Source organism: Rhinopithecus roxellana, chromosome 17 (assembly GCF_007565055.1).
Source record: "Rhinopithecus roxellana isolate Shanxi Qingling chromosome 17, ASM756505v1, whole genome shotgun sequence".
NCBI classification, from domain to species: domain Eukaryota; kingdom Metazoa; phylum Chordata; class Mammalia; order Primates; family Cercopithecidae; genus Rhinopithecus; species Rhinopithecus roxellana.
In genome coordinates this window covers 76,915,425-76,943,047 of record NC_044565.1, presented here as the reverse complement: position 1 = coordinate 76,943,047, position 27,623 = coordinate 76,915,425, and positions in this window count along the sequence as shown.

Sequence of the window (27,623 nt, the reverse complement as noted above, 5' to 3'; positions counted from 1 at the left end):
GATTTGACCCTTGGAAAACATTTCTGGACCTAACCTGAGCCAGAGGGGAGCCCACTGTTATGAAGGGTGAGTCTCAGGTCAGACATTCACCACAAGCTGATTTAAGAGCCATTGGGACATAAGGGAACAATGATGGTAGTAACATGAGAAGGATGTGCACTTTTATCACTGTTATTCAACATAGTACTAGAATTCCTAGCTAGAGCAATCAGACAAAAGAAAGAAATAAAAAGCATCCATATTGGAAAGGACTAAGTCAAATTTCCTTGTTTGCAGATTATATGATCTTATATTTGAAAAAACCTAAAGACTCCACAAAAAAATCTATTAGAACTGATAAATTCAGTACAATTGCAGAATACAAATATCAACACACAAAAATGGGTAGCATTTCTATGTGCCAACAGAGAGCAATCTGAAAAACAAATTTTTAAAAATAATCCCATTTACTATACCCACAAATATAATTAAATACATAGCAATTAACTGAAGAAATGAAATCTCTCCATAACAAACATTAAAAAACACTGATGAAAGAAATTGAGGAGGACACCAAAAAAATGTGGAAAAATATTCCATGTTCAAGGACTAGAAGATTCAATATAGTTAAAATATGTATACTACCACAAGCAATCTACAGATTTAATGTAATCCCTATCAAAATGCTAATAGTATTCTTCACAGAAATAGGAAAAACAATACAAAAAAATTATGGAACAACAAAAGACCAAGAACAGCAAAATCTTTTCTAAGCAAAGAGAACAAAACTAGAGCAATCACTTTGCCTGACTTCAAATTATACTACAGAGCTATAGTAAACAAAACAGAATGGTACTGGAATAAAAACCAACAAATAGACCAAGGAAACAGGATAGAGAATCCAGAAACAAGTGTCCATGTTTACAATCAATTCATTTTTGACAATGATGCCAAGAACATACTCTGAGAAAAAGACAATCTCTTCAATAAATAGTGCTGGGGAAACTGGAAATACATATGCAGAAGAATGAAACTAGACCTGTATCTCTTACTGTATACAAAAATCAAATTAAGATGGATTAAAGTGTTAAATGTAATACCTCACACTATAAAACTACTACAAGAAAACATTATGGAAACGCTCCAGGACATTGGTCTGGAGCAATGGGGAAAACATATCTTCAGCAATACCCCACAAACATAGGCAACCAAAACAAAAATGGGATAAAATATTTGCAAATTATCCATCTGACAAGGGATTAATACTAGAATATATAAGAATATAAACGGAGCTCAAAAATCTCTATAGGAAAAATATCTAATAATCTGATCAAAAACTGGGCAAAATATTTGAATAGACATTTTTCAAAAGAAGACATATAAATGGCAAATAGGCACATGCAAAGGTGCTCAACATCATTGATCATCAGAGAAATGCAAATCAAAACTACAATGAGATGTCATCTCACCCTAGTTAAAAAGACCCTTCTCCAAAGAAACAGGCAATAGCAAAGCTGGCAAGGATGTTCAGAAAAGGGAAGCCTCCTACACTGGTAGGAATGTAAATTAGTACAATTCCTCAAAAAACTGAAATTAGAGTTGAGCTACCATATGATCCAGCAATCCCACTGCTGGGGATATACTCAAAAGAAAGGAAATCAGTATATCAAAGAGATACCTGCACTCCCATGTTTGTTGCAGCACTGTTCAAAATAGCTAAGATCTGGAAGTAACATACGTGCCATCAACAGATAAAAAAAGAAAGAAAATGTGGTACATATACATAAGAGAGTACTATTCAGTGATAAAAAGGAATGAGAGCCTGTTACCCGCAACAATGTGGATAAAACTGGAGATCATATTGTTAAGTGAACTAAACCAGGCACTTCTAAACATTTCATGTTCTCACTTATTTGTGGGATCTAAAAATAGATTGAACTCATGGACCTAAAGAGTATAAAGATGTTTACCAGGGGTGGGAAGGGTAGTAGAGGGAATGGGGGAAAGCAGGGATGGTTAATAGGTACAAAAAATAGAAAGATTGAACAAGATCCTCTATTTCATAGTACAACAGTGTGACTATTGTCAATAATAACTTAATTGTACATTTTAAAATAACCAAAAGAGTGTAACTGGATTGTTCTTAAGACGAAGTATAAATGCTTGAGGAGATGGATACCATATTCTTCATGATGTGATCATTTCACATTGATGCTTGTATCAAAACATCTCATGTACCTGACAACTATATAAACCTAATATGTACCCCCAACAAATTTTTTTAAATTAAAAAATATAAGTTGGGTGCGGTGGCTCATGCTTGCAATCCCAGCACTTTCGGAGGCCCAGGCAGGTGGAGCATGAGGTCAGGAGTTCCAGATCAGCCTGGCCAATATGGTGAAACCCCGTCTCTACTAAAAACACAAAAATTAGCTGGGCGTGGTGGCGTGTACCTGTAGTCCCAGCTACTCGGGAGGCTGAGGCAGAAGAATCACTTGAACCCAGGAGGCAGAGGTTTCAGTGAACTGAGATGGTGCCACTGCACTTCACCCTGGGCGACGGAGTGAGACTCCGTCTCAAAAAAATAATAATAAAATAAAAAATAGAGTAAAACAAATTCCTAAAACAGTCACTTAAAAACAATAAAGAGGAAAAGCTAAATGAAGATAAAATATTAAAATACACGTAATATATTGAAAAGAAGGAAGAAAAGGAGAGAAAATAAAATAACAATATGAGGGAGGCCGGGCGCGGTGGCTCAAGCCTGTAATCCCAGCACTTTGGGAGGCCGAGACGGGCGGATCACAAGGTCAGGAGATCAAGACCATCCTAGCTAACACGGTGAAACCCCGTCTCTACTAAAAATACAAAAACTAGCCGGGCGAGGTGGCGGGCGCCTGTGGTCCCGGCTACTCGGGAGGCTGAGGCAGGAGAATGGTCTAAACCCGGGAGGCGGAGCTTGCAGTGAGCTGAGATCTGGCCACTGCACTCCAGTCCGGGCGACAGAGCGAGACTCCGCCTCAAAAAAAAAAAAACAATATGAGGGAAAGACATAAAGAGAAAGTTAATAGCAAGATTTTACACTGGAAGATAATAATATTAATTTAGTATATCAAATACATGTGGTGTTCCACTTTCACTAGACTTAAGAAAGCTAAGAAGCAATCTTAGCTTTAGAAAGTTTTTGAAATTAGAAAGCAGAAGAAGCCGTTCCCACTCTAATAGCAAGTTACAACCAGGATAATCTATTAAATAATAACTTGTTTTGAGCCAGACACATGCAGTTGCAAGGCAACCAAAGGAACTAAATTCCATACCTGAATTTTTAACCTATTTTTGAAGGCCAAGTATAGGCAGGATGTTGTGTCAGATTGGAAAACTGCGAATCTCAGATGTGAGGCAAGTTCTCATTACATCATTTGTTCCACTCCAGACTACCAGGTTCTTACAAGAAAGACGGAAGGCAGCTGGGCGTGGTGGCTCATGCCTGCAATCCCAACACTTTGGGAGACCAAGGCAGGCGGATCATGAGGTCAGAGGTTCAAGACCAGCCTAGTCGACTTGGCGAAACCCCACCTCTACTAGAAATACAAAATTAGCCAGGCGTGGTGGCAGTTGCCTGTCATTCCAGCTTCTTAGGAGGCTGAGGCAGGAGAATCTCTTGAACCTATGAGGCGGGGGTTGCAGTGAGCTGAGATCGCGCCACTGCACTCCAGCCTAGGTGACAAGAGTGAAACTCCATAACAGAAACAGAAACAGAAACAGAAACATAAAATAGAGGTTAAAACATTAAAAAAAAAAAAAAAAAAAAAAGCACATTGAAGAACTCTGAGGCAATATTAAGGGTTCTAATATTTGCGTAAGTTGGAATTCCACAAGTGAGCTGTTGGAGTGGGGCAGGAGAAATATTTTTTAAAAAATAATTGCCAAACATTTTCTGAACTAGATGAAAATTATGAACACAGAGATCCAAACATACAAAATGTGATGAAAATTGTATCAAGTACGTAACAGTTAACTGCTTAGAACAGTTGATAAAATGAGTCAAGTCAGAAAAAAAGCAGATGCAATATGTAAAGATGAACAAAGGTAAGGAAACAGAAAACTTTCAGTAGAAACAATGCAATGTAGGAGACAAAGGAGCAACACCTTTAAGTCCTAACAATAATAACAAATAAAAATTTGTCAACTTTGAATTTTACCCTTATTGAAAATATATCCTCGAAACAGAGGCCAAATAAAGACTTTCTCAGGTATACAAAAGTGAAATGAATTTATGTAGAAAGCACTACAAAAAGTGCTAAAGGAAGTTCTTAAAGCAGATAGAAAATGATACTAGGTGGAAACTTGGAACTATACCAAACAAAACAAAAATAAAAAAAAAAAAAGGAAGTACACGGGAAACAATTATGAAAAATGTGAGTAAATATATAAGGTTTTAAAAAAATAATTGTTTAATGTAAAAATAACAACAAAGTACTGTGTGGTTTGTAACATGTGAAAAAGTAAAACAAGTGATAGCAATAATAGAAATAATGGAAATGATAAAAAAATTATGTACAGTTCCTACGCTACACACGAAAATACAGAATAGTATTTGAACGTGGGCTGTCATAAGTTAAAGTTAAAAATCCTAAATAAATTATATTCATCCGCTACATGAATAAAAGAAATTAGAAATGATAAATAAGAGTGAAGATAATATTCAATCATAAATCATATTGAATTAATTAAATCAAAACCAGAAGAAAAGATATTTTACAAGTAATACATGGAGATGAAATAAAACAACTAACAAGATGACAAATATCAACTGACTGGTCATGTAAACAAGAATAAGAACATAGATTACTGATTTCAGGAATGAAAGACAGGACATCACCATACATCACAGAAACATTAGAAAGCTAATAAGAAATCATCATGAAAACATTTATTCCAGTAAATATGTTAACTTAGATAAAATGGATTATTTTAAAGACTCAAATTAGCAAAGCTCATTCAACAGGAAATAGATAAGAGAATAATTCTGTATTTGTAATAGAATTAAATTATTAATAATAAATAACTTTCACATGGAGAACTCCAGGCCAAGATTGTATTACTGATGAATACTATTCATACTAAACATTAAAGAAGGAGCAAAAAGAAGGAAGGGAAATTTTAGGTAAACTTGTTTAGCACATGGAATAGGAAGGAACACTACCCAGGTTCTTTTTTTTTTTTTTTCTTGTGAGATGGAGTCTCGCTCTGTTGCCCAGACTGGAGTACAGTGGCGTGATCTTGGCTCACTGCAACCTCCACCTCCTGGGTTCAAGCAAGTCTCCTGCCTCAGCCTCCTGAGTAGCTAGGATTACAGGCATGTGCCACCACATCCGGCTAATTTTTAATTTTTAATAGAGATGGGGTTTCACCATGTTAGTCAGGCTGGTCTTGAACTCCTGACCTCGTGATCTGCCTGCCTCATCCTCCCAAAGTGCTAGGATTATAGGCATGAGCCACTGTACCCAACCACCCAGGTCTTTTAATGAGACCAACAATACTCTGTTAAGATTCAGAAAAATACATAGCAGACAAAGAAAATTTTAGAATATTCCTTATGAACATTGAGGAATATTCATGGCCAATTGTTAAAATTATATAATTGTAATACTCAAGATACATGCATGTCATTGTATGCAATTTTATACCTTAATTTAAAAAGTCATATTAGAGAAAGAAAAAGATGTACTTAACTTATCGATATTTTTCATTAGTATAGTTCCTCAGAGAGCACAAAATTCATCATGTGAACCTATACGCTTTTAGTTTAAAAGCAGAAATAGCAACGTGAATGCAGTTTTCTATTTTATTAACTAATAACAGTAATGAGAAAAATGAATATGGAACTTGATACAGAACAAGATATCTGCAATTTGAGTAAAAGGAAATGTTATTGACTTTTTTTCCATCTATTATATACCACACCCTAAAGAAACGTCTGAATCTGAAGATTGGGTAGGATATGTTTCAATGTCTTTACACATTTAGGTTAATTAAAAATGGGATTTACTGCAAGGAAATGCAAAAGTTCCCTTTGCTTATAAGTAATTGAATACTGTCCACAATCTCTAGAGATCTTCTGACAGCAGTGTATAATCCAAGCCATAGAACTTATAGGTATAATTTCAATTAGATCTTGGTCCTTTGAGCTTTCCACAAAATTTATTCATCTCTTTTCTTTCATATTTTCAAAGTAGTTTCATGAAGCATTTCAATGCTTCAACTTTGAGTGCTTTATTATCATAACATTTTCTTTATGAAAAGGAAATTCCTCATTCGAAAAACAATTTAAATTTTTAAATCATCTTCTTTGGTCCAAATAGGTAAGGTACTCTACTGTTTGGTTAAACATGATGGCTCTATTCTAGTACTGGAAAATACAAATGACAATCTTCTATGATCACTAAAAGAGATCACAGAAGATCAGAGAAGACATCGCATTCTTCTGCTCTCCAAAGAACCCACATAATTTTATAATGCTGTTTTATTCAGATTCATCTACTTGATTTGAAAGATCCTTTGCTTTTTCTTTGTGAAAGACCTCAATGTTAATTTTTCTGTGAAGTTTGTCTGACAACTTTCCATACCCCAAAGTGGAAAGAAAATTCTCTTCCCCACCCTGTTCCACCAGATTACTTTGTAAGCATATGTTACTTCTTAGGATATTTTATCTAGCTTTTTGTTTCAATATGCTAATCTTTGTGTGGGCTTTTGAGCTGCCATATGGCAAGATCCATACTTTATAATCCAATCCATAGAGTATCTGAAAGAGTTTAGGTGTCAAATCAATTATTGGAAAATTAATGAGTGAATTCAAAACCAGAAAATATTGAACTATGTGGATTTTTCAGCAATTGTGTTGCCTTTTCGAATTGTAATTTTAAAACAGTTTCATTCAGATGTATTTACACACTTTAAAACTTACACTTTTGAAGTGTACAATTCGGTGCTTTTTATTGTATAGATAGAGGTATGCTACCATTCTCACTATTTAATTTTAAAACCTTTTATCCGTTTTAAGAAACCCCATCCCCCTTAGCAGTCACTCCTCACTCTTGTTCCCTCTCCCTAATCTACTAATAACCCTTAATCTGCATTCTATTTGTCTATTCTGCAAATTAATATAAATGAAATCACATAATATGTGGCCTGTTGTGACTCAGTTCTTTCAGTTAGCATATTTTCAAGGTTTATTTATGTTATTGCATGTACAATTACTTCATTTCTTTATGTTGCCAAATAATATTTCATTTTATGGATATTTTATATTTTGTTCATTCATCAGTTGATACATATTTGGATTATTTTTACTTCTTAACTACTACGAATAATGCTGCTATTAACATCTGTGTACAAATTTTTATGTGAACATTTGTTTTCATTTCTCTTGGATATGTAACTATGATTGAAATTGCTGAATAATATTGTAACTCTGTGTTTAATTGTTTGAGGAAATGGCAAACCCTTTTTCAAAGTGACTGCAGCATTTTTACAACCCCACCAGTCATATATAAGCATTTCAGCTGACTCACATCCTTATCAGGACTTGCTATAGTTTTTCTTTTTTATTTTCTCACTGGGTATGCAGTTGTATTTCATCATATTTTTAATATGTATTTCTCTAAAATCTAATGATATTTAACATAAATTCATGTGTTTAATGGCAATTTGTATATGTTCTTTAAAGAAATATCTGTTCGTTGTCTTTGATGCTGCCAATCTGCTAAGCTCATTAACTCTAGGTTACATTTTGTGTATAGACTCTTTAGGATTTTCTAGATAAAATATCATGTCATCTGCATATAGAAACCATTTTATCTCTTTATGTTTCTAGTATGGATGTTCTTTATTTCTCTTCCTTTTCTAATTTCCCTGGTTAGCACTTTCGGTACTATGTTGAGTGAAAGTAACAAGAGCAGACAACCTTGTCCTGTTTCTGATCTTAGGGTCAAAACATTCAGCAGTTAATTATTAAGTATAATATTAGCTGTGGGTATTTCATAGATTCCCTTTATCAGGCTGAAGAAATTCCCCTCTATTTTTAATTTGCTGAGTGTTTTTGTAAGGAAACGTTCTCAAATTTTGTCAAAGGGTGTTTTTGTGTATCAATGAGGATGATTATGTCTTTTTTTGTCCTTTATTGTATAAATGTGGTGTTTTACAATGATTGATTTTTGCATGTTAAACCAAACTTGCAGTTCTTGAAATAGATCCCAATTTGTCATAACGTATAATCCTTTAAATATTCTGCTAGACTTGGTTTAATAGTGCATTGTTACAGTGTTTTGCATTTATAGTCAAAGTAATATTTGTCTGTAGTTGTATGTGTGCTATTTTTGTGTGTGTCTGGTTTTAGTATCAGGGTAATACTGGCCACACAGAATGAGTTTGAAAGTGTTAAATTGCCACAAAGTATACTGTTTTACTCTCTTAAGAAACTCTTCTGAATTGTTCTAAACTTTTGACTAATTTCAGTAATTCTAAAAAACTTGATTTCAACCATTTTTGCCAGTGTTCTCATTGTTTTTTGGAAGGAAAAGATTTTCAGAAGTCTTTACTTCTCTGGAATTGCTTTCCTCTAGTTTATTTTTAAAGATCTGAAATGGATGATGTTTTGCCATATTCTCTTCTTCATTCTCCAATTTTCTTCCCCAGAAAATACAGATTTTAGAAATGGATTTAGAGATCGTGAATAACCTCAGCTTTTCTCAAACACCACTTTATGAGTGTGTATTGTTATTCATTAAACACATATTTACTGAATATCAATTATTCACTAGGCACTGTGCCAGAACATGATAATCAGGACCATGTATTGGCCTGTCAGGAACTTCCAGTGACATATGTTGCCCCCTCCTTTCCTACTACTCACCCCCTAATCCATAACTTGAATAGGAGAGACTCAAGGAGCAAGAATGTTAAGTTAAAAGCCACAAAGCAATCTGATTAAGCAGCTTACTGACAGAGTAAGAATGCCTTGATTTTAAATGTCACATTTTCAAAGAAAAAGTCATTCTGGAAATTTCACCATGATGACAAGAATCTGTGTTAATATCAACACTTGAGAGCATTTTTATCTGATTTTCATAGAGGTAATTCTGCTAATATCATTTTATGTTATTTAAGGAAATGATTATTCAGTCTTTTTTCCATATAGTATTATACAATATGATAACAGGAATCAAAGACACATAGCATAGGCTTCCTCATATATACATATATAGTATATGCTTCTTGATTTTAATAAGCATAAGCTGTTTAGTAAAATAACTATGAATAGGATATTACAATAGAATGCTCAAGTAGTAAAAGTTTAGAAGCTGAAACAAAGCAGGCATCATGAGGTGAGGAGATTGGAAGACTGATAAAAAGAGAGGTGGCTGCCTTTACAAAAATAACTGTCTGAATTCAGGTTAGAACTCACGTCTCAATGTTTTCCCAGTTTCTACATTTTATAGCGGGGCTTCCCCTATACTATAAAAAGGACAACCCCAGGTATTTAGTTAGCTTTCTAATTGTGTGCAAAATTACTTAAAATAAAGTATTTCATGTAACATAAAATTTTTTAAAAATGTACCAATGCCAATTCAATAGAAATCTTCTATTATTTTGCTTTCATATATAAGGATTGCACTACTATTAATCGAATTCCTATGAAATGTTTTATAAATTACACTTACAATCTAAATGTATCTATTTAATATTTTATCTATTATATGCTGTTGATAAACTGTTGGAGAACTAATCAAAAGTGCACCGAAATTTCATATTACCTTATCACAATTTTCTAATCCTTAAATATATGCCACTTAGTCTAATTTAAGAGCATTAAAGCAAAATAAATCACTTGTGGAATCAGAATGTTATCACACAAATGTTAATTGTTGCATACCATTGGTGCCAGGTCATTGACTATATAACCAACTTCAAAAATAAAGCTTGCTAATTTTTCTAGTTGCTTACAGTAATAAGTAACACATGTGAAACGTAACTATAGGGAAAACTAATGAAGAAGGAACCATCAAGGAGCTTTCCCAGAACCTGATCTTGACAAGCTAGAATCAGGCAGCTGACTAGGAAATTCAGGGTGGGTGGATCACTTGAGGTCAGAAGTTTGAGACTAGCCTGGCGAACATGGTGAAACCCCCATTTCTAATAACAATACAAAAAATTAGCCGGGCATGGTGGCACGTGCGTATAACCCCAGCTACTCGGGAGGCTGAGGCTGGAGAATCGCTTAAACCGGGAAGCGGAGCTTGCAGTGAGCCGAGATTGCGCCACTGCACTCCAGCCTGGGCGACAGTGTGAGACTCCATCTCAAAACAAACAAACAAACAAACAAAAATAAAATAAAAAACGAGAAAGTTACACACAATTTGTTTGGCCTTATTTTTTTGAATTTCAAAATGTTATTTCAGGAAGATAAGCTACATATACACCAGAGAAAGCATGAACACAAACACATAAAAGAAATTTTGTTCTACCATTTGAAATAGGTTATTATCATGCAGTGAGACAAGTAGACTTCTTTCCAGGATGTAACCGTGTTGCTGCAAATGGAATGCTCCCTGGAGGAAATGCCACTTCCACCAACTCCCTAATGCATCCATTTTCAGATACATTTCAATATAAATGACACTAAAAAATTCACGCTTGAGAATGGAAACTAACCAAACTTTTGGAAACTGGACTTACTCCAGAATCTAACACACACAGCTCCAATTGAGTGGCCTTGTTCATGGACAATTTGTCCATATTTTTAGATACATCAAATTGATGACAAGAAAAGCCAAAATTATCATGTGAAATGACAGAAATATTTGGCAAAATGCAACCTGTAATTTCCTTTTCCCTGTATCCTCCAACATATTGAGGATGTTATGCACTAGGAGTGGATAAATAAGTACTTATTGGAGCCTCTCTTTCCAGCTGGCTCTGTACTCAGTAAGCCCTGGAGCTAAGGCAGGGGATTTAAAACAAAACTAACTATGACAAAAATAACAACAATGACACAAAGTATAAATCTTTCTGTTTTCTCATGCTACCCTGGATAAGATTGTCATTTAAGTTCCTGAACAGCTGTGCCTATACTGGGTTACCAGCTCACCAAAAGCACATCCATAAATGAGTATCAGTTCACCAGAAATACCACTGAGGGCTTATTATGGGTGAGGTGGATAATTCATTTCCTGTATTTTTATTTCTTTATAAGGCTATTTACCTTGGTTATCTGTGGGAGATTAAATGCTTTTACACTATAATAGTAATATTATTAGTAGGAGCAGTGTGACAACAATAGTAATAGTGTGTTGGAATTTATTAAACACTTATGATGAAATAGGAACTGTTCTAAGTGCTCCAGAGACATTATCACATTTAATTCTCGTAACAATCCCTTGATACTGGTACTACTTATAACTCTATTTCAGAGGGAGTTTGTTAAATTGCCTGAAGTCACATAGCTAATAAGAGCTGGAGCAGAGATTCAAACCCAGCCACTCTGATTAGAAACTGCACTCTCAGTCACTACACTAAACTATAGCAATATCATTCAGTGCCCTCAGCTCTCACCCATAGGCTGGAAAATTTGCTTTTTATGTAGGTGTTATAATTTAGCAAGTTATTGAATCCAGCTACCTTCCAAGAGGGGAAAAGCAGACCTTCTTAATGCAAGTAGAAATCAGTCTTGGAGTGTTTTCATGGGGTTCTTCATGCTATGTACGCCTTTACATAGCAGAGATGGAGAGGCTTCTGGAGAACCAAGAACCAGAATCCACATGGCCACAAATTGGTATAAAGTAGCTGTGTTGACATAATTCCTGTTTGAATGATTTCCATCTCATTCTCAGATAGCGAACAAAAGACTTTTCAATGCTGAGTTCAGGTGGGAGTACTGCATCAGTTCCCTGTAGTTCTTTCTAGGTTGTGAATGAAGTAAAGAGGTGAGAGAAAGTACTGAAGACAGAAACAAAAGCATGGACTCAAAAATGAGCATCACTGCAGTAACACAGAACACATTTTCCAGATTTCATAGCCAAAAAAATAAAAAATAAAAAATAAATAAAAAATAAATAAAAAATAAAAAATCCTAGCAAGCAAATGAATCTGTGTATTATTCCAGTAAAGTGGCAGGAAATGGATAGCTAGCCATTCCTTGCCAAAAATGGCAATCCTGTTCTGGCCCTCAAAGATAATGCACAGTTCTGAACTATACCACCATTTCTGCTGCCTCTCAATAAATGATGTACATTAAGCTATTATCATTGTGAACGAAGTGATTACAATTTTTCCCCTGTGACAAATCTAAAATCCCATATAAGAAAACCATTGCCTTGACTAGGTGTAAAAGCCATTACCTTTGTTGTCAGCATTTGAAACACAGACCAGCTGGCTTTCAAAACAGTTAGGACATTTAGGATACATGTAGTAAGATTAACCCTCCTTGCTGGCAATGTAATTACTGTGTTTATTCATTTTAATGATCTCATAAAGGACAATGAGATATAATACAAGTACAGGACAAGAGAAGGTACTGGAAAGGCAATTGTGCCATTTTTTACAAGCAGAATGTGAGCTGGTGAGCATGAGATAAGGCAGAATGAGCTGACGGCAGATCTCTGTCTTCTATGGAGTAAGGAAACCAACCAATCTGGAAGTGACCATCTTTAGTAGTCCTGGTCCAGTCCATACTGTGATTCATCTTTGGTGGGGAAAGATCTGTGATCTTTGCTTTTGGAAGGTGCTTAATTCTATTGGCTCTTATTTTGTTAGCTGAATCACACAACAATAGAGATTTAGGCTATAAAGACTTTTAGATGCTACTTAATTCAAACTTCAATCTCAGGACAGAAATTTCCTTACCAGAATAATCCTGATCTATGTTGATTGAGTCACTGGTTAAATATTGTTGCTGATGGATTGGTTTTACTTTTGCAAATATCCTGCTCAATATTTAGACTTGTCTTCTAGTTACAAATTCCTTTAAATTGAGCTGAAATTAATCTCATTGAACCATCCGTTTGATCAGTTCTATTTTTTTGAGCACTCCATATTAATTTTCATTCATTTTGTTTTACCCATTCCTACTTCAAATGCACCAATCTTACACCACTTTCAGATTCTTTTCTTCAGAAGAAAAAGTAATACTGTAGAATTAATATACAGTAGGTACTAGGGATTTTACAGTGAATAAGCAACATGGTATATTATAGGGTTGACAGCTCAATGTGGTTACAGAGAATGAAAAAATGCCCTAGTGCTGTGATAGCATTTTGGTGGGACATTCTACCAGGCCTAGTATTTAACGCGTTCCTTGTGTGTATGGCTTATGGACTTCTTACCATCCCAGATACACACTAAATTGTAAATTGCCTCTTTTAAGGGGCTATTATCCTTAGCAAACTAACACAGGAACAGAAAACCAAATATCATATGTTCTCACTTATAAGTGGGAGCCAAATGATGAGAACACATGGACACATAGAGGGGAACAACACACACTGGAACTTTTTGGAGGATGGAGGATGGGATGAGGTAGAGAATCAGGAAGGATAACTGGTGGGTCCTAGGCTTAACACCTGGATAATGAAATAATCTGCACAACAAACCTCCATGACACAAGTTTACCTAGGTAACAAACCTGCATTTGTACTCCTGAACTTAAAAGTTAAAAAAAAAGAAAAAAAAAAAAAAAACACCCATAATACTGCAATGTAGAAGTATCAACTTTAACTGAGCACTGTAAACTATTCTATTAAGCAGACCAACTTATTTTTTTTTACAATAATGTTTGCAGACCATTTTTTACATGAACATTTGTCTAACCAGTTCCATATTGCCATGAGTACTTTACACCATGTTTTGAAATTCAAAGCCTAGGTAATAATACACGTTTATGTTTATAAGCAAGTCTTATGAATTTATGCCAAAAGATACAACCAACCTCATGTCTTTCTTCTATGATATTACATTGTAATTATATATTTTATTTTTAAATGACTAATACCACCTCCTATGATGTTATCAATTGTAGAATTTAATATCATCTATATTTCTACAATTAACCTTTGCTTTTTTCTCTATTTTTACCTTTTTTCAACATTTGTTTTGACCCAGTGGATATAAATGATACGATACAAATTTGAAGACTTAAATATGGCACTCTCACTCTCACCTGAACATATTCACAAATATGCAGATACAGACTGTTTATAGCAGATCAAATTGATAAATCAATGACTATCACAGCAACAAAGATCAATATAATAGTAAAACTATTATATCTTCTGTTTTGAAAATCTTTTGTCTGAAGGATTAATATTTAATGCTGTGCATTGATATAATTTAAATTATCTAAAATATTTCAACATATATTCTTTCTATCCTTCTACCTATCCATAGAGTTAATCAAGGTTGAATATCACTATTCTTATTTTATAAATAACAGTGATGTTATAAAATGCTAAACTAGCTAAAGTCGCACAAAGTAATAGAACCAGAACTAAAACCCATACTCCAGATACCTGATGTTCTTTAAATATACCATAGCATAATCAAAAATTAAATGTCTGTATGTGGTTCATACATGCCTATAAACAAAATTATTACCTTTAATTTTTTATTATTAACAAGTTTGTGGTATTGGCTAGTGATAAAATAATAGCGGAAATAGCAACCACTGATCACTGCTAACTCAAAGGTTATATGATTGAGATAATACTCAGTGCATTTGGTTATGATGGTGATATGGTCTGGTTCTGTGTCCTTACCTAAATCTCATCTTGACTTGCAATCTGAATTGCAATTCCCATGTGTTGGGGAAGGGACCTTGTAGGAGGTGATTAGGTCATGGGGTCGGTTCCCCCGTGCTGTTTTCATAATAGTCAGTAAGTTCTCACAAGATCTGATGGTTTTATAAGCGGCTTTCCCCACCTTTGCTCTGCACTTCTCTTGCCTGTCGCCATGTAAGACATGCCTGTTTCACCGTGCATCATGATTGTAAGTTTCCTGAGACCTCCCCAGCCATATGGAACTGAGAGTAAATTAAAACTCTTCTCTTTATGAATTACCCAGTTTCAGGTATGTCATCATAGCAGCGTGAAAATGGACTAATACAGATGGCTTTTTAAGCAAAGCACGAAAATAGTGTATAAAAAATTAGCAAGCATAAATTCAGAAGTTTCAAGTTGGCTTGCATTATATAAACCATAATGAACTTTCCATTTCTTGGCAAAATTTCCATGTTTAATAAAAGTTAATAATTCTTTACATAAAAGCTGTGTGTGCACTTTAAAATACTATAAAGGAGTCTAAAATCAAGCCGCTTCAATTTTCACAACTTTCTTATACTCTTTCCATTAGAAGAGCTATAAATGAACTTTCAATAAAATCAGAGCTTTTGATGTGGCCATTTATTTTTAAAAGGCATTCTATAGCATACCAATTGCTGAATCTAGAATCTCCATTGATATTCCATTTAATAAACTTGGAAGCCAGAACATTTATTTTAAAGTTCAGGTTTAATTAAAAGATAAGACTAGAGTGACAGAATGGCAAGGGAAAGACGGGTGTTGAATTTTTTGTTTATTATTGCAGAGCAGCTGCTTTTATTTTTAACTAATCTCCATTAATGTCAAATCAAAAGCCGATACTTCTTATAGGCTTTTGCATTTGCCTTGTTACCTACTTTCCCTAGAAAATTACTATGTATTTTCTCATTCTGAGATGAAATCCAGTATGCGTCCATAATTATTTACCTGAAGTACTGAGAAATGCTTGTCATAAAGTTTATTTTTGAAATTGAAATGCATTCACTTATTTCTTCAGCAATATTTTCTAGGTGTTAACCTCTGTTTTGGGAATTAGGGGCTAGTCAGTGAATAAACATACCAAAAAGGAAAAAAAATAAACAAACATACACATTAAAAAAGAAACAAACAAAAACTCCTGCCTTGCTAGAATTTACTATATAATGAATACTCATTTCAGACTCAAGTAAAGTTACATGTAAATACTAGAAGGCTAGCACTAACAGAGCGTTGCAGAAAACTACCTTTCTTCAACGCTCTGTTAGTTCAGAGCATTGAACTAATCTTTGAAACCACATTTTCAAAGATTTTACTGAGAAAGCCATTGTTCAAATTGTTCAGTGCCTACCTTTAGGACAGAAAAAATAAAGGGTTTTAGCGTATGTGAGAGAAATGAGAAGGAAGAAAGAGTTGCAGGGTAAATTCAGGATGTATCCCAGGACAGAACAGGGAAAGCTAGCTCATGATAATTTAACTTCTTAGAGTTTCTTATTAAATGAGCTGCACACTCTTCGAGGATCCTGAGTTCCACAGTGATCTTTTACTTTTCAAAAGCATTCAGGACATGAACCAGCAGAGAAAGAATTAAAACTAGTGAAAGGAGTCCCATATACATTTCTGAATCCACATGTTCCTTAAGAATTAAAAAAGATGTAGTGCATGTAAGAGAATCTATTTTCTGAGATAAACTGTACCACATTTTTCTACCAAAATTAAGCTCCAGGGATATGAGAAAAGTCTTTTCTGAAAGAATACACCATTACAAATGTTTTTAATCTATAGAATCATGATGGAAACATTCATTAAAGTAGAAACAGTTACTTTTAATTACATGGTGTATTAAAATAGAAAACAATTACCACAAACAGTATAGTGTTTTCATAAGTACAATATCATTTGATCTTCAGGACAATTTATGAGTTAGATACTATTTTATCATTATTATACTATTCATGTGTAGAATAACTGACTGACTGACTGACTGATCCAAGTTGTTACAACTGATCAAGGCTCACATCAAAATTGAAAACCCAGGCGTAAGAGCTCAAACCCCATGAAATCCCCACTGAGCCACACAGCTTTTCAATTGACTGATCAAATGAGAAAGGTTTCGTTAGATATTTTTTAAAAACTATTTTAGACAGTTCAAATGTTACAAAGGTGCCTATCCCCATCTGTTTTCCTCTTGGCTTTTGTTTTAGGTGCTGATGCATTCTGATCTAAATCTTCCCTCTAAGATTATTTTTAAAGTAAAATAAACAAAGGCAGCATATCCACCTGGAAAAAATTATGCTGTATTAGTCCTTAGTAGAATTTCTGTTATTGATGTTTACTGAGCTTTGTGAGACACTTGATAATTGCAAAACTTCCTGGGCCATTTCAGTTGTTCTCTGATCACGAGGTCAGCAATGTAGTAAGGGTTTGCTCTGCCTCTGCACCAGGGTCTTTGCAAGAACTTTGGCTGTAAGCTGAGGTAGTAAAAATATGAATGCGGGAAAAAATGGAGTATCTTCAATGAAGTTAGGAGGTAATAGGTGAAAGATTAAGAGCATAAACTTTGAAGCCAAACAGACATGAATTCTTATTCCCATTTTGTTATCTACAGGCAATGTGAGAGCAGAAATTTAATTACTCTCTCTAAGCTGCCATGGTCAATAATGATCATAAAGTGTAAAGTTGTCATGACTAAAGAAGGTATTTAAAATTACACACAAAAATAGACTAATTGAATCTGCTATTAAGAGTATTATTAACATTATTTTATCCCCTTTCCTCCTACTCTAAGATCTATGCATTGTCATAAATGCACATTTATTTTTCAGATTTATCTGGGAACATAGAATATCTATGTCTACATAACATATAAAAAGCAATATGGGGTTTTCTTAACATAGAGTAACATTGATGGAATACATATATTTTATATATTCTAAGTATTTGTTCTTAGCCTACTTCTTAAAGAACTTGAGATAGTCTGAATTCTGTCATAAAGTTTAGTAGTATAGTTGAGGTTCAGAAGAGAATACCTGAAGTAAGTCCATAGCATGTACTATATTTCCAGACAGTTGAAATGAGTTTGAGTGGGGTTTTGCATATGATCCTAAGCATTCTAGGACCCAGGCCTCCTAAGATCTAGAAAAAAATAGGGAAATATGAGTCATTAAATAATTTTTTTCCTGTGGCAAAATGCCAGACATCTAGCAAAAATTCCCTTACGGAGTTCAATTATTTTTTTAAAATAAGGCTAAAAATGAATTCATGGCAAAAGTCTCTGCTTAAGAGACAGTAATTAACACAATGGATAATCTATGGCTTCCTAAAAGACAGAAATTTTCAAATGTGTGCATCTACTATTGAATCTTTATAAAGGAGAAGGCATATTACTAAATCGTAGCTCAGCGAGAAGCTGAGATAATTATGTGTTAGGCTCTGTTGCATTCTAGTGATCTAAATTATAAGAATAGTAACTTAAGAGAGACCCTCATGGACTCTTAGACTGCATAGTCTCTCTATCCAGCTATTCTTCCTCTCGAGTATCATATGTCTTAGGCAAGCATTTGGCAGGTGTTAAATTGCAGTAAATCTATGATTGGATTATCTAATAGAAACCTCTAGAGCTTATAATCTATTGTTCTGGTTAAAGTGTAAGCCATATACTTTAATCATTTCTGACATAGGCACTATATTCACAAAAAGTATTAAAGAAAAGGAGACACATTTTCCCATCGGGTTATGGTAGCAGAATGGGAGGGGAAGGAACTGTTCCAAGGACAAGTATTTCTGATTAGATTGCATCTCTACCTCTCGGTCTTGCTCTCAGTAGGATTTCAAGGGAGACCCATAGAACTCTGACCTTCCTAAAGTCTCTAAACCACCCAGCAGTCCCAAGAGATGTAACTAATGTAAGAACTGATTGTCTGTATTTCTTTTAGATACTATTAATACTGACTGATTCCTTGATTACCAAGTCACCACTAGAAGCCTGATTTTTGTTTGTTCGTTTTGTTTTGTTTTGTTTTGTTTTCAGCTATCCCATATCATAAAGGTTTCCATATCCATTAGAACGTACTAACCATCACCAGACTCAAGGTCTTATTCTTTACACCATGCTGTCAGCAAAACCTCTTATACCCACTGCCTCTCTGAAGTTCGCCTTCATTTTATTTTTGCTCTCAATGTAATGTTGGTGGTGTTGGCTGAAGATAATACTACATCCCCACTAGTCCTCTCACGGTGCTGGCTGTGTTTTCTCAGCAACAAAACTACAGCTGGATCTGTAGAGGATAACTTTTTCTCCCATTTCTCATTGCCTCACCCCTAAAACAAAAAAATAATAAAGGACATTAAATTATCTGCCATCAGATACTTCATCTATGTTCCTTTGAAGACACTTCCTTTTTTCCTGGGTATATACTCTTTCATGGAAGATTTTTTGCACCTGGCTTCTTGCTCTCTCTCCACTCTGATGTTGGCCACTATTGCTAGTGTCTTAAAATAGTTCATTCATCTCACTGTGTTTCTCATCCTTTTTCTCCCCACTACTTACACTTTAATCTTCCATCCCTTCTCAATTGCTCGTTCTCAGAATTACTTACTGAACACTATTTTTCCCAATTACTATTGTACCTCATAATACTCACTTCATGTGTCCGCTTTTACAGTACGACCGGTCTCTCTAACTTAGCAGTGTAGCATCACAATCCCCAGTCCTATCCATACTTCAGATTCATTGACCCTACCAACATTTCACTACCCATCATTCTCTTTACCTCCTCAGTTTCATCTATATCCACTCTGTTTCCATGATTCATCTCTATACTAATGCATTTTCATTCACACTCCACTCTCTTGGTCCTTTGCCACTCCAACATACTCTGCTGTCAAGGCAGAACACGTTTATTCTTTGCCTACTCCATAAGTGAACCCAACAGACCCATGTAACTAGAGAAAAGCTGGTTAATTAACTTACAAATCAATGTTTTCAATGACAAGTGGGGACTCCATGTTGCCTGAGACTCCTATTAGATTCCTCTTGTCAATCCATTCTCTTCCTGTCCCAGGCAGCTAGTTCACATTTCAGTTTATGACCTTGATTTTCATTTTGCCAGGGGAAAAAAAGCAAAGTGAAGAAAACTGAAACACGTTTCCATGACCATATCTACTTCCCAGATTACTACATTTGAATCCACCTACTGTGTCTTCTCCCCAGTTATGACAAATAACATCTGTTTGAGCCTAAGAAATCCCTCCTTTGTATACTGGATCCTAGTAAGGATGTGGATAATAAAATTATCTCTTTCTTCAGAATATATAATTTAATTCAGTATCTACTGTATCTTTCTCATTGTGTATAATTATTGTGTGTACAAACAATGAGAAAGATTGTTTATAAACACATGTTTGTGCACACCCCCATATATTATTATATTTTTCTCCATGCACAATTTCACTTCTCTGTTTCCCTCAAAGAAAGTGTCTATATTCGTTATATTATCCTCCTATTATTGCTTGAACCCCCTCCAAACAGCACTGTGTTTCTGTTCATCCTTTGGAATTGCTATTGCAAATAAGACCAAATGCCTCCACATTTCCACGTTCTAGGTTATCATCTTACATTCTCAGTAACATTTGACATCATTTAGCATGTCCTTTACCTTGAATCACTTTTTTTCACTTGACTTCTAAGTTATTTCACTTTCCTGATTTTCCACATACTGCCTTGGTCACTCCTTCCCAGTCTTCCTTGTACAAAACTCTGTCTCATTCTAATCCATAAAAATTGGATAGTTCTAGTGTCAATTCTCAAACTTTGTTCTTTCTGTATTTACACTGCTTCCCTTCTTGGTCTCATCTAAGGTCATAACTGTAAAGGTACTATTTCCCTATTTATGACAAGTTTAGCCACAAATTTTCTCCTGTATTTCATACTTTCATACATCACTACTTAATTGTCATATCCACTAGGATTCCCAGTACATATCTGAAACATAACATGAGCTCTTCATTACCCTCCAAAACATGTTGTTTTTGCTATCACCATCATCTCTGTCAATGTTATAATTCAAATACCAAACCTGGAGATTTTTCTTGATTTTCCATTAGTAAGTTCCGTTGACACTAAATATGTGTGTGTGAATAATATCCAGAATTTGACCTCTTATTACCACCAGCACGGTTCCCATTACATTTTAAGTCACCGCTATGTTTCACCCAGACTACTATACCAGCCTCTTACTAAAAGTAAAATAAAATTTATTGTGTATATTTGAGGTTTACAACATGATGCTATGGTATACGTACAGATACGACCTCTTCATTGTGTTTCCTGTTGCTGCTTTGACCTCTCAGTCCACACTACTTACTGCAGTCAGAGTAACAGCAGCCAGAGTCATCTTTTAAGGCACAATCAGATTAGATGATTCCAGGTAAATGAAACACCTCTAGTGGCTTCTCACAGCACAGAAAGCAAAATCTAAATGTTTTTCCACAGCTCACAAAGGCTACATGTTCTAGCCTCTGGATACTTCTACAACTTCGTGTATTCACATTCCTACCATGTTTTCCTTTGTTTTAATGTTCCAATCACATGATTTTCTTTGCTGTTCTTCAAGGACCCCAATGAGCTACTGCCTTAGGGCATGTACACTTGTTGCCTTTTTGACTAGAAACTCTCCTTCCAAATAATCTAGAAGTTTCTTCCTCATTCCATTCAGGTCTTTGTTCAAATATCAGCTCCCTAGAAGTACATTGCCTGCCACCCTAACAAATTATTAGGCCCCATATACTCTTTAATTTATCTTTAAAGTTTGAATCTCTATCTAGATTTATACATCCATACCATTATTTTTATCTGCACATCCTAATTAAGTATAAGCTACGTAAAAACAGCAACTTTGTCTTTTTAGAGTACTGTGCCCCAGCAACCATAAAACATCCAAATATATTTCAATTGATTAATATATATTTACAAATAAATAAGTTAATGAGTTAAGAGAAGAGAAACAGTCAGTAGTAACTCCAAATATACAGATCTGGCCCTGAGGTTCAAGCTAGACACCTATAAACTGGGAAATTATGAAGGAATGGAAAGCCAACTTCGAAACTGGAGAAAACATTTCAGAATCTAAGAATATGGGTCAATGTATCCAATACTAAAACAAATGAATGACTTTTAATCCAGAGCAGGTAGTTATACTCTTGGCTTTGGTTTTAAGTCATTTCCTGACATAGAAAACTGTAGCCTGGCATTTAGGGACTGCTCTGTCAGGTAGAGCCAGAGAGATTTAGGACAATTGTTAACCCCTCACAGACCTGTATGAAACTAATTATTACTGACTATTTTAAGAGCTAGAATTAAACTGATTTGAAAGTTTATCTCATGTGAAGAGATAGTGTGCATGTGTCTGTGTGTGTGTGTATGTGAGTGTGCATGTGGGTGTGTGCCAGATACCTGAATAATGAATGGTAGAACTTGAGCTGGCGGGCGGATCACTTGAGGTCAGAAGTTCGAGACTAGCCTGGATAACATGGTGAAACCTCGTTTCTACTAAAAATACAAAAAACTAGCCAGGAATGGGGGTGCATGCTTATAACCCCAGCTACATGGGAGGCTGAGGCAGGAGAACTGCTTGAACCCAGGAGGCAATGGTTGCAGTGAGCCGAGATCACGTCATTGCACTCCAGCCTGGGTGACAAGGAGGAAACTCCATTAAAAAAAAAAAAAAAAAAAGAAAGAAAGAAAAAAGAACTTGAGCATAAGAAAAAGTCATTGTCTGATGGTTATGCTGAGTTACATTTGAGTTTAAATGTGTTATTTTCTTGATAAAATGTTTAATATGAAATAAAAAATAAGACATGTTGGAATTACCCCCATGGTGGTTACCAGAATCCCCTAACCATAAAACAATACCTGGAAAAAGGAAGAAGACCAGAAGAAATTAATATGCAGTTACACCAGTCCCATGGAACCAGTTGTTCGAGGAACCACAGTATACTGAACCGGATGATGGTTTTACTAGCAAAAGCAGTCTTACTGTGTAATGAAAGGAGCATGGATTTTGAGAAGAGTAGAGTTGTTCCATTTCTGATCCTTACCATCTAGTGACTTGGAGCATATTGTTTAGTTACTTCTGTCAGCTCTTTCTCCATCTGTAAATGCTTATGGTAACATTTACCTGTAAAGTTATTGTGAAGATTAAGTTCCTATATGCAAATACCTAGTTATGTTCCTGGTCATAATAGGTACTCAAAAATTCTGCTTACCTTCACTACTTCTATGTGTCCCTAATAATTTTGCTTAGGCTGTTACATTGTATTTTGCCACTGGAAAATAACTAGATAAAACTTAATAATTTTTAAATTCTATAGCCACCCTCTCTATAAAAACAACCACAGCTTTTTGACAGTCCTGTATTAACCTAGAAAATATAAAGGGATTAGTAATAACTTAGGGACTTTAATATCCTCCCAAAATTGAGAGACTATCTGAGAAAGTAAAGTAATGCATTAACTTGGTCTCAAGAGAATAAACTGACTCAAGTATATGTGGATCTCAGAAACTCATACTTTCCAGTGTATCATGAAAAGAGGAAAATACTGAGATACATCTTTGCCATGGCTGTGTATACGTTATGATGTCTTTGACACCTCCCCATTTTGTACTTCAGAATTTCTAGCATTGACCCATCTGTTGCTTTTGGAGTTAAAACTCTTTGGCTAATATTATACAGTAGAGGGGTCCATATGAGGTATGTGAATGTCTGTTGACAAAAATAAAATAAAATAAACAACTCAGCTTTGAAAGAGAATTGTAATTGTATGCCCATAGAGTACCCATGAATCCATGGAATATACTGATGTTTTTTCTCTTCTATTACTTACAAAGGTGTAAAGTCATCAGCATCTAGCACTGAACTCATTAACTGTCCAGTAAGAGTTAATGATGTTCATGCCAGGAAGAATAATTCATCTTCCTATCATTAGCTCATGTGCAAAACACCCTCACATCACTCCAACACACTTAGCTGTTCAAGAATGAGGTGTGTGAGGGACAGGGAAACTGGACTCCTATGAAGACGTTAAAAGATAGTTTTCTACCTGAACAAATCCCAAAGCCTCTGTTATGAACTGAATTGTGTCCCTTCAATTTGTATATGGAAGTGCTAAACCTTGGCACTTAAGAACATGTCTGCAATTGGAAATAGGTCCTTAAAGCGGTACTTAAGTTATGATAAAATCATTAGGGTGGTCTCTAATCCAATCTGACTGGTGTTTTACAAGAGGAAGAAATTTGGAAACATACAATTATAAAGGAAAGACCATGAGAAGACATAGGAAGAAGATGGCCACCTATATGTCAAGGAGCGGCCTCAGAAGAAATCAAGCTGTCAATACAATAGTCTTGGACTTCCAGCCTTCAGAAATGTGAGAAAATACATTTGTTTCTTAAGCCATTCAGTCAACTGTACTTTGTTAGGGGAGCCCTAGAAAAATAATACAGCTTCCAAGGTGGGTAAATGCATAATGTACTCTGGAAACAGTAACTATGAAATGCTGGGGTGTGATTGGTGGGGGTTGAGGAGAGAATTCTGAAGTATTCTGGCTTGCCTGCATAGGCTACTCATTTCTTTTCTTATATTCTTATAAATTTAATGCACATTATTCAGCTTGTGGCTACACATTTTATATAGTAGTTTTTATGGATTTGTTTATATATTTTAAACTTGTATATTACATTCTGTCAGCTCAGTCAGTCTATACTGGTTTGCAACGAATTTTCCTATTGATATCACAGGAAGAAAATGAAATCTGGTGTAACCCTAGGCAGAGAAACCTAATCGCCACATTTTTAAATTTTTTTTATTTTTTAAATTTACTTTTCAATTTTTGTGGGTACATAGTAGGTGTATATATTTTTCGGGTACCTGATATGTTTTGATACAAGCATGCAATGTGAAATAGCACATCATGAAGAATGGGGTATCCATCCCCTCAGGCATTTATCCATTGAACTGCAAACAATCCAATTACCCTCTTCAACTTATTAGGTTGGTGCAAAAGTAATTGTGTTTTTTGCAATTACTTTAAAATGGCAAAACAGCAATAACATTTGCACCAAACTAATATTTTAAAATGTACAGTAAGTATTGACTGTAGTCATCCTGTTGTGCTATCAAATACTAGCTCTTATTCATACTTTCTATTTCTTTTAACCCACTAACCATTCACACCTTCCCCTTCAACAACCCATTCTTGGCGGATTCTGGTAGCTGTCCTTCAACTCTCTGTGTCCACATGTTTGATTGTTTTGATTTTCGGATCCCATAAATAAGTGAGAACATGTGATGTTTTGTCTTTCTGCGCCAGCCTTATTTCACTTAATATAATGATCACCACTTCCATCCATGTTGTTGCAAATGACTGGATCTTATTACCTTTTATGGCTAAATTGTACTCCATTGTGTATATGTACCACATTTTCTTTATTCATCTGTTGATGGACACTTAGGTTGCCTCCAAATCTTGGCTATTGTGAACAGTGCTGCAACAAACATGGGAGTGTAGATATCTCTTCAATATACCGATTTCCTTTCTTTTGGGTATATGCCCAAGAGTAGGATTGCTGGATTATATAGTAGCTCAACTATTAGTTTTTGGAGGAGCCTCCAAATATTCTCCATAGTGGTTATACTAATTTACATTCCCACCAAAAGTGTACAAGTGTCTACTTTTCTCCACATCCTCACCAGCATTTGTTGTTGTCTGTCTTTTGGATGTAAGCCATTTTAACTGGGATGAAATGATATTTTCCTTTTAATTTTGATTCACATTTATCTGATGATCTATTATGTTAACCACCTTTTCATATGCCTGATTGTCATTTGTACATCTTCTTTTGAGAAATATCTACTCAAATCTTTTGTCCATTTTTTAATTAAATTATTCAATGTTTTCCTGTAGAGTTGTTTGAGCTACTTATATATTCTGGTTATTAATCCTTTGTGAGATGGGTCATCTGCAAATGTTTTCTCCCATTCTGTGGGTAGTCTCTCCACTTTGTTGATGGTTTCTTTTGCTGTGCAGAAGCTTTTCAACTTGATGTGATACCATTTGTCCATTTTTTCTTTAGTTGCCTGTGTTTGTGGGGTATTGCTCAAGAAATTTTTGCCAAGATTGATGCCCTGGAGATTTTCCCTAATGCTTTCTTGTAGTAGTTTCATAGTTTTGGGTATTAGATTTAAGTAATTAATTAATTTTGATTTGATATTTGTATATGGTGAGAGATAGGGGTCTAGTTACACACATCTAGTTTTCCAGTACCATTTATTGAAGAAACAATCTTTCCTCCAGTGTATGTTGCTGGCACCTTTGTCAAAAGTAAATTCACTGTAGGTGTGTGAATTTGTCTCTGGGTTCTGTATTATGTTCCATTGGTCTTTGTGTCTGTTTTTATACCGGTACCATGCTGTTTGGGTTGGTATTGTTCTGTGGTATAATTTGAAGTCAGGTAATGTAATATCTCCAGTTTTTTTTTGTTTCTTTGCTTTTTGTTTTTTTTTTCTTTTGGCTTAGGATAGCTCTGGCTATTCTTGGTCTTTTGTTATTTCATATAAAGTTTAGAATTTTTTTCCTCATGAAGAATGTTATTGATATTTTGATAGGGATTGCATTGAATCTGTAGATTGCTTTGGGTAATAAGAACATTTTAACAATATTGATTTTTCCAATGCATAAGCATGGAGTATTCTACCAATATTTGTGCCCTCTTCAAATTATTTCATCAATGTTTTATAGTTTTTATTACAGAGATATTTTGCTTCTTTGGTTAGTTCCTAGGTATTTAATTTCATGTGTAGCTACTGTAAATGGGATTACTCATTTTAATTTCTTTTTCACAAAATTCACTGTTGGCATATAGAAATACTGTTGATTTCCATATCTACTGATGATTTTTTATCATGCAACTGTACTTAATTTATCAACTCTAATAGCTTTTCTGTAGAGTCTTCAGGTTTTTCCAAATATAAATTCATAACAACAGTAAACAATAATAATTTGACTTCTTCCATTCCATTTTGGATGCCCTTTTTGTATTTCTCTTTTCTGGCCACTCATTAAAATTACCAGCAGTACGTTGAATAATACTGGTGACAGTTGGTATCCATGTTGTGTTCCAGATCCTAGAGGAAAGGCTTTCAGATTTTTCCCATTCAGTATGATACTAGCTGCGGGTCTGTCACATATGGCTTTTATTTTGTGAAGGTGTGTTCCTTCTGTATCCAGTTTTTTGAGAGTTTTTATAGTGAAGAGATGTTGAATTTTATCATATGCTTTTTCAATGTCAATTGAAATGATCATATTGTTTTTATCCTTCATTATATTGATATGATGTTCCCATTGATTTATTTGCATATGTTGAATCATCCTTGTATCCTATAGATAAATGTCACTTGCTCATGATGAATGATCTTTCTAATGTATTGTTGAATTCAGTTTGCTAGTATTTTGTTAAGGATTTTCACATCAATATTCATCAGATATATTGGCCTTTAGTTTCTTTTTTTAATGGGTCTTTTTCTGGTTTTGGTACCAATGTAATACTGGCTTTGTAAAATGAGTTTGAAAGTATTCCCTCTGCCTCTATTTTTCAGAACAGTTTGAGTAGAATTGGTATTAGTTCTTTAAATGTTTGGTAGAAATTAGTAGTGAAGTTGTCAGGTCCTGGACTTTCCTATAAAAAGACATTTTTTTGTTATTATTATGGCTTCAGTCTCGTTATCTGTGATTGAATCCTTC